This window comes from Sphaerodactylus townsendi, linkage group LG06, assembly GCF_021028975.2.
Source record: "Sphaerodactylus townsendi isolate TG3544 linkage group LG06, MPM_Stown_v2.3, whole genome shotgun sequence".
NCBI classification, from domain to species: domain Eukaryota; kingdom Metazoa; phylum Chordata; class Lepidosauria; order Squamata; family Sphaerodactylidae; genus Sphaerodactylus; species Sphaerodactylus townsendi.
Window position 1 is genome coordinate 74,565,556 of NC_059430.1, and position 9,404 is coordinate 74,574,959.

Below are 9,404 nucleotides of genomic sequence, written 5' to 3' on the forward strand. Positions count from 1 at the left end.
TAATAAAATCAGAAGTAGACATTAAACCGAAAGACACAAAATTATAGTAAATAAAGAACACCACCAGTAGTTTTCGTATTGTCAATTAAAAGAAAAATTCTTTTTTTCTTTTTCTTTTTTTAAAAGAAAAATTAACACAGGATGGGAAGATAGGTTTTGGAATGGAAGAGTCAGAATTATGGATGGCTTTAAGGTCATCTGTCAGGGAGGGCAAGGCTGTTTCCGTACCATTACCTTGCCTGAAACCAGTCCCAACTTGTCTCTCTGGCCAAGCACCAATAACAAAGTCTCTACACCAGCCGCAAGGTGGGAGGGTCATTTGGTCAGCCATTCCCCCACCCTGTTTTACCAGCTTAGGCTGGTACTACACACAGTAACCATGAGGCAGAGCTCAGTATGCACCGGACCCCCAGCTCCCTCACCCAGGTCTCTGTGAGGCACACCAGGTCAGTCCCCTCATCAGATCAAGCCCTAGATGAGAACAAATTTATTTTGGACCAATCTGGCATGCACAAGCAGCAGCACCAGGAAAGAAGACTGGATGACATGTACCGCTTGGTCTCCCAAGGCTGGGGGGCAGAGTGAAAGGGATGATAGCATATAAACACCCATGATCCCTTCTCCGCAACCTAGCTCTCTACGCCTCCACACCACAGTGCCCCCTGCCTATTAGCACTGAAATACAGCCCTCATGCCCCCTCTTCCTCCCTACCCAGACAGATGTACCCCAACTAGCTTATCCCCTGACCTCAGATATTGAGCCCTCAGATTAGGCACCACCACAAGTCACGCTAGCCAACAGTCAGGTTGGGCCCTCCATCTCCAACTTGAAAGGAGGATGCTTGCAAACTACTCTCCCTCCTCCCATTCAGGATTAGAATCTTCTCTCTCAGAGCTACCTTCTCATCCTAGCCCTGTATACCACCAACTACTGACTACTATGCCCAGCTAAAGCAGTGTCGGGGCAGATCAGGGGGACTCCCAACTGCTGGCCAAAAGTTACTCCCCCATAACTCATGTCTAAACAAGAGACCACCTGCACCACCCTACCCTACCACCACGGGGACACATGGGGTCACATGTCCCCATTCACACACCATCCCATCACGTGGGTGTGCAAAAACCACCCCCACACCCCTCCTCCCCTGTGCCAACTCAGGTCCCAGGTCGGCGAGGGGGAGAAGGGGTGTGTTGTGTGGAGGTTATTTTGCACTCCCCCACACCTCCCTTGTGCTGATTCAGCTTGTCCAAGTTGGCACAGGGGAGGAGGGGACGGCACCCATGGGGGTGCAAAATCGCCCCCACATCCTTCCCCCTCGCCGGCCCTAGTCCCACCAGGCCACTTCTTCAGCCAGTGGAGGCTGAAGGAGCAGCCTAGCAGGGCTACCACAGGTAGCCACAGCCAAGCGCCCCTCTGACCCACCCCACCAGGCTGCCAGGGCCCATCCTACCACAGACTCAGGTAAGTGGGCTGCGGAGGCGTAGCTATAATGGGATGCGGGAGCATAGCTGCCCTGGGACACAGGGGGCATAGCTACTACGGGGGGGACAGAGGCCACCAATTTGCCCCGGGAGCCATTTTCCCCCACTATGCCTCTGCCTACCCCTCAAGCCAATTATTAAAAAGTGACCTGCTGTATCCCCACTGGTTCCCCAAATGTTGGCAGAATATTCTCCTGCCCATTCTAGAATTTTAATTAGTTATTTTGTTCATCAGCAGAGTGAACCATAATTTACACATCCAAACTTCAGGAAGCTTACTTTTTTTTCCCCAGTGCTGTGGCACAGTCAATCTGGCTGCAACCAGTAAATTTCTTACCAGTTACTTTCTTTTTGATTTATAACTACTTGGAACCATATTTACTAAGACAAACTTAGGTTCCGTAAACAATTTAACCCCTAGTAGTTCTCCTAATACACTCAACACTTCTTTCTAGAATACCTTTGTGGCTGAGCAAGACCACCAAAGAAGAAAAAGTGAGCCATCTTTACTACTACATCTCCAGCATCCCTTCAAAACAGTCTTCCCTATTTGAGCCACTTTATCTAGGTTTAAATAACATGTGTATAACATTTTTACTGTGTTTTCTTATATATTTATATTCGGAGCAAAGTACTTAATGTATTGTCGAAGGCTTTCACGGCCGGAATCACTTGGGTGCTGTGTGGTTTCCGGGCCGTATGGCCGTGTTCTAGCAGCATTCTCTCCTGACGTTTCGCCTGCATCTGTGGCTGGCATCTTCAGAGGATGCTTGTAATCGGGGGGGGGGGGGTAATAATGGAAATCAAAAGTCTAATACATTTCATGATCCTCTGAAGATGCCAGCCACAGATGCAGGCGAAACGTCAGGAGAGAATGCTGCTAGAACACGGCCATACAGCCCGGAAACCACACAGCACCCAAAGTACTTAATATTCTTATGAAGCTAGAATGATTGTTCCTAATATTTCTTGTAGATCTTTTCCCTAAATCGTTTTATAAAAGAGGAATTTTTGCCCAGGTGAATTAATAATTCATATGTATTAGCTACCAATTTAGACTGCTTCTCCAGCTCATATTTATCTTTTTCAAAATCTTTTAAGTCTCACACTATATTTATTTCTTATTGTCTCTGTCATTAAACTTATAATTGAAATATTGAAATACTGATATTCTAAGATGTGTCCCACTGTTTTCTCTCTTACCTCACTGTAAATCAAGATTATTTCCTCCTCTGCAAAGTTCACAACTCTTATTAGATCTTTGTCAATACAGGTACTGAACATGCCATGTTCAAAAGTCTAATACATTTCTTTCCTATTAAAATTGGCATGTAAATTGAATTCTTTAGGTTGAAATAATTTCATTATTTTCCCCAGCTTTCACTGCAGTTTGCCAAACCTCATGGTTCCCAACATCATGCCAGAATGCTTTTTCTCTCCAAATTCATATAGATAATGGCATATCAATCCATAGCTGCTTGACTTCCCAGATCTGTTTGACTCCAATCTTCCTGAACCAATCAGATATAGCAGCTAATTTGGAAGTATAATAACATTTTACACTATATGGAGCTGCAAGTCCCCCTCTTGCCAAAACCACCTCATAATTTTAGCTTGTAATCGGGGGGGGGGGGTAATAATTTCTTATGAATGTATTGAATAACTATCTTAAATAGCAGGGTTTGCTTAACTAATAATGGAAATAGAATAAACAATAAAATAATTCAAGGCAATATCTTCCTTTTTAATACTGCTACATGCCCTAATGCTAATTATTCAATTTTAAAAATCGTCAAATTATGGTAATGTACCAAAGCTATCACTCACCATTGTTAACAAATTACTAGATAAAATAATTCCCAAATATTTAGCATTGTTTCCCAGCCACTCTTGATCCTGTGATTATTGAAATTTCCAATCTGGTCTCCTCAGCAAAACTGATATTGTTCTATTAATTTTATACTGCGATATTTGGTTAGATGCATTAAGGATATTGCCTTACTCTCATATAGATTGTTTTAGCTTCTGTAAGGCAAGGACAATATCATCTGTGGATAGCAGTCATTTTGTTTCTGAACTGGAGGTTTCAGTACCTTAAATGTTAGAGTTCTGTCTAATCTTAATGGCTAAAACTCCTACTACCAGATTAAATAAAGATTCATTTGCATTCCACTCTAGCCTCATAGCTCAATCCCAGGTGTGATGAAGGAATATTGTCCTGCAGATACATAGATCTCCCTCTAGGTCCTGGAATGTTCCTTCTAGCCTTGGTAAATACCCTAACAATTCGGTAAAATTCAGATTTGGATTTATTCAGGCATAACATTATCTGTATGCCCACAGTGGTGTAGGAGGTTAAGAGCTCATGTATCTAATCTGGAGGAACAGGGTTTGATTCCCAGCTCTGCCGCCTGAGCTGTGGAGGTTTATCTGGGGAATTCAGATTAGCCTGTGCACTCCCTCCATCTCTTTTCCTCATGTTTCCAGGAACATGGTAAGGTATTTTAACTTACAACCCTCAGAAAATTGAAGATTGTTTTTCAGTTCCATTCTGCTATTCTGAACAAAATTTTAATCATAATTTTTAAAAGAATCATATATTTGAACTCTCCTGTATAATAGGTAAACTTTCATGTTTGTTAATACTCTCATCAGCTACAATTTCACTGGAAAATCACTTCACAAAAAGAGAGGAGAGGAAATGGATCTTTCAGTATTTAGAAACTAAATGATTACTATGCTTCAAATGTAATTTTCCTCTACAACATGAAGGAGCTCCATTATTTCCAGGGATTTCCATTGCTTGCAGGCAGGACTGAATGATTTATTTTTTGTACTTTTGCCTAAAAGCATATGTTGACAGAATTAACTAATGTCCAGAGACTTCAGAAACAAGATTCAAAGTGTTGCATGTAGTTAGACACAACATTGAGTTCTGTTACTCCTAGAATCTCAGCTGGTACTAATCAGTTCAGCTATTTGACTGAAAGCAGCAGAATGAAGTTATTACATACTGTCTTCTTCAAGGCAAGAGACAAATAAAGGTGATTTGCCATGGCCTGTCTTCACAACAACCCTGGAATTGCTTAGTGGTCTCCCATCCAAGCACTAATTTTAAAAAATCCGCTTGGCTTTTAAGATCTGATGCAATCCAGACAGCCTGGGCCACTATCCTGGTTTTAGTAAAATGATTTCAAAAGCTAACTTTTGGAAAAGATGACTGGCATTGAGCAGCATCTAGTTCAGACCAGTGACCCCTTTGGCATAATGCTTAAAATCTGTTTCGTTCTCAAAGTGGAGACAGGACAGTAGCTAGCAAGAAACATATACAAAACTAATACAAACCATCTTTAAAAAGGATTAAGGAATAATTGGACAACAAAGAAGGGGGGGAGGGCTACAACATATGAAGTGGACATTCTCAGAGGTCCCTAAAGACCATGATGAGACATATTGGCCAGTAGGGTTACCAGCCATAAGGTGAGATCTAGAAATCTCCTGGATTTACAACTGATTTACAGACTGCAGCAATCAGTTTCCCTGGAGTAAGTGGGAGCTCCAGAGGGTGACCTCCATGATATCACACCCCTGCTCAGCTCCCTCTTATCTCAAAACTCCACCCTCCCCTAGCATCAACCCCAAATCTCCAGTAATTTCCCAATCCAAAATTGGCAACTTGTCAAAGAACATTTAAAACGTGATCCATGGTGGGGGGGGGGGGAGTTTTTTTAATCAAACATTATTCAATTCTATTCCACATCTCTAGTTCATCCACAATTCCTACCTTAGTACGGGACAAAACATTTGTACAAGAAACTTTGGGTTAGTCAGGCTTTATGGTCTACTGAAGAGCTTTATAGCAGTGCTCATCTTTATATACCCCCATCACTGTAGCTAGAAGATAAAACTTTGTGAGAAGGGAAGGAGAAGGAATTGAGGAAGAGAAAAATTGACTACTGTGGAGTTAGGTAACAGGAAAATATTTTGAATGGGCTGTTAGGTTTGCCTACTGCATCTTGGAAAATTACTGCAGATTTGGGGCAGTGTCTGGTGACCGGAGAATTTGAGGAGGAGAGAGAGGAAGATCAGTGGGGACGTAATGCCACAGGGTCCACCCCCTGAAACTGCCATTTCCTCCAGGGGAATTGATCTCTATCACTTGGATCAGTTTAAACTCTGGGAGAACACCAGACCCTAACTTTAAGCAGGTAATCCTAGGATCAGGTCTTTTTGACAATTCAGATAATTCTCTTAGGAATCCCAAGCTATCCCCAAGAACTCTCTGAAAATCTTGGAAAGAACATGAGATGATGATTGTTGGAACTTCTCCAGTTGGTACACTCAAAACATAGAATGTTATTTTCTTTTTGAATACTAAATATTCCAGTTGCTGCCCTTTGCTTAATCAGATACCACACCAAGCAGGGAGAGTTATGTAAGGTGTTCATGCACAGAGGCAGTGCACTTGTTTAAGAAAACCCCATACTGGACAGAACTAGAAGGCAGTCATTTGTGTGTGTTATTTTATGCCATCAACTCCACAGTTATCAGTACTGTGATTCACATTTAGAGTCAGAATTTACTCTGGGGGCACAATGCTTTGATTTGTAACAGCTTGAAATGAATTGTTCCTACATGTCGCATGAAGGAAATACAATAAGACATTTTTACTGCTTAAGTCTGACGCCCTTCATGTTTGCCTCTCTGCTGAGAGATTATGAATGCCACAAATAATCTCTCAATGAACTTAATAAATGAAATGAGGAAACAGAATTTTGTCTTGATCACAGCCGACAGAAGCTTATGACATTCAGCTACCATTAAGCATGGGGTTTTAGAATTGCTGTTGCTTGGCAACTGAGTTACCCTTCTCTTCTAGAGGTGTCATTTGGTGAACTGCACCATTTTCTCTTCTAGCCTCTGCCTTAATAGGGTCTCTAGTAAATAATATCAAGAAGCAGTTAACACCAAGGGCCATCCAGAGGTGCTCTAAAAGTTTGATGCCATTTATTTTTTATACGATCACACTCAAGCTTCTGTCTAATGACCCAGATTTTGCCTGTGGTAGAAATGAAAAGATATAATTGGCATATCAGTTGCCATGGGAGAAGCTGCTTGAGTATAGCACTCTCCTTTTCCTCCTCCCATCACTGCCATCCTTCAGAAAGATACAAAAATGCCACATTTTCTTCTGACTATAAGCTGCTGGGTGATTTGCTAGAAACCCCCATACAATCCACTCAGAATTCACCCACATTCTTTAGCTTAAAGTGATTATCTTTTTATGTTTCTGGAGTTATATACAATATTATCAAATTATTTAGGATTCAACAGATTTTTATCCCACCCTTCTTCCAAGAAGCTCATAGTAGTACACCTGATTTGTCCCTCTTCCATTGGATCTGCAACAACCTTGTTTGAAATGTCAAACTGAGGGAGAATTACTAAACTACGACCACTTAGGAGGTTCACAGTAAATCGGGATTTTAATCTGGGTTTCCTCTTTCCTAGGCCTCCTCCTGACACAGCCAAACCCCTTTACCCTCTCCTGAGCTCTCTCTGGACCAAGTGCCAGTGCTCCAGTGAGTCTAAAATGGCAATTGCTGAGCAACAGGATGATCCATGTGTACGGGAGGTTTTCAGAGGAAGACTTGTTCTTAAATGAATGTGAGTCAGTGGGTCATAAGTCATGCAGGCTTCAAATACTTTCACCTACACGTAGGAAAAGAAATGTTGTATATGTTAGGGAGAAAAAATATGTTAGGGAGAAAAAAATAAAGGAATAACAAGAGAGAATTTTTGCCTAATTTCAGCTAACCTTTCAGCTAACTCTGGGTAGTCCTTTCCTTGGTGGCTGAGGCATTGGTTGGGTTGCCAACATTAAAACAAGTCCCTCTTGCTGTCCCTTTCATATTAATTTAATCTACAAGCAATTGCTAGGTGATGTCATTTAACTTACCTCTTAGTCTGCCTGACATCAATATCAGGAAAGATTCTAGAGCAGATAATTAAACGGTCTGTAAACACTTAGAAGGGAATGCCATGATCATTAAAAGTCAATATGGGTTTCTCAAAAACAAGTTATGCCAGACTAATCTTACCTATTTTTTGATAGTGTCAAGCTTGGGAGAGAAAGGGAATGTTGTGGAAGTAGTATACCTTGAATTCAGTAAGGCCCTTCACAAGGCCTTCATGATATTCTTGCAAAAAAGCCACAAAATCTAGACAATGTTACTGTTGGGTGGATTTGTAATTGGTTGACTGACCAAACCGAAAGGGTGCTCACCAATGGCTTGTCTTCATCCTGGAGAGAAGTGACTAGTGGGGTGCCGCAGGGTTCTGTCCGGGGCCCGTTGCTGTTCAGTAGTTTTATCGATGACTTGGATGATGGAATAGAGGGCATGCTAATCAAATTTGCAGATGACACCAAATTAGGAAGGGTAGCAAATATTCCAGAGGATTAAGTCAGAATTCAAAATGACCTTGATAGAGCTGGGACAAGACTAACAAAATGAATTTCAGCAGGGAGGAATGCAAGGTATTACACTTTGGCAGAAAAAACGAAATGCACAAATATAACAGGTGACATCTGGTTTGACAGCAGTACATAAGGAGGAGATCTGGGAGTCTTAGTAGTCCACAAGCTGAACATGAGTCAACAGTGTGATGTGGTAGCTAAGAAAGCCATTGCAATTCTTGGCTACAGCAATAGGAGTATAGTGTCTAGATCAAGAAAAGTAATAATTACCACTCTATTCTGCACTGGTCAGGCATCACCTGGAATACAAAGTCCAGAGGAGGGTGACCAAAATGGTAAAGGTCTGGAACTCATGCCCTATGAGGAAAGAGTTGCAGCCCAACCCAGAAGGCTTCCAGGTGGCACAGGGAGACAGTTGAATGGAAAAAAGCCCTGCCACCCAGAAGCCTTTCATCGGGCTTAATGGAGTTATGGTCGCATAACTCCGAGCCCCAGGCTGTGGTCTTCATGGCCCTAAACCCTGGCTGAAAGTCTACTAAAGTTGATTCTGCCCCCGGGAACACCCCAGGTCTGTTCTCCCCATGCCAGTTCCAAGAGGACACCAGAATTGCTCCACGGCAGCCCGGACTTCTGGATTTTAATGTCATTGGGCAGAGGAGTGGTCAGGCACTGGCAACATTGCCTCTCCACTGGTAGAGGTGCCCTTTGCACTGGAAAAGGGGGGAAATGCATCGGCACAGCTCTCCGCTGCTTCCTGGGAGCATTCAGCCCCCAGGGAGCAGTATGTTTTAGTCTGGAGAAGAGAAGATTAAGGGGTGACATGACAGCCATGTTTAAATATATTATTATTATTATTATTATTATTATTATTATTATTATTATTATTACAAAACAGTTATACACAGCAAACAAGATCAATATGCTGGATTTTGTATTACATCACACGTCGGATACTTCCCAAGCATCTAGGACTGTGTGATGTATCGACGAATAATGCGTGCAGAGCCGAGTAGGGTGGCCTTTTGCAGCTGACATATGGTGATTTTGTCAGCGCCAAATTGTTTTAAGTGCCGCCCAAGATCTTTAGGCACTGGGTAACCCAGTGTGCCGATCACCACTGGGACCACCTGTACTGGTTTGTGCCAGAGTCTTTGTAGTTCAATCCTTAAATCCTCGCATCGTGTAAGTTTTTTCCAGTTGCTTCTCATCAATCCTGCTGTCACTCAGGAATTGCAACATCAACTATCCACACTTTCTTTTTTTCCACAATTGTGAGGTCAGGAGTATTGTGTTCCAAAACTTTGTCAGTCTGAATTCGGAAGTCCCAGAGCTAGTTTCTTTATCGCAGTTCATTTTCAGTGACCTTTCTTCAGGTTTGTGATTCCACCCAGTTCTTTGTCAGCAGGCAGATGGTAGTTGTGGCACAAGTTCCAGTGAATCATCT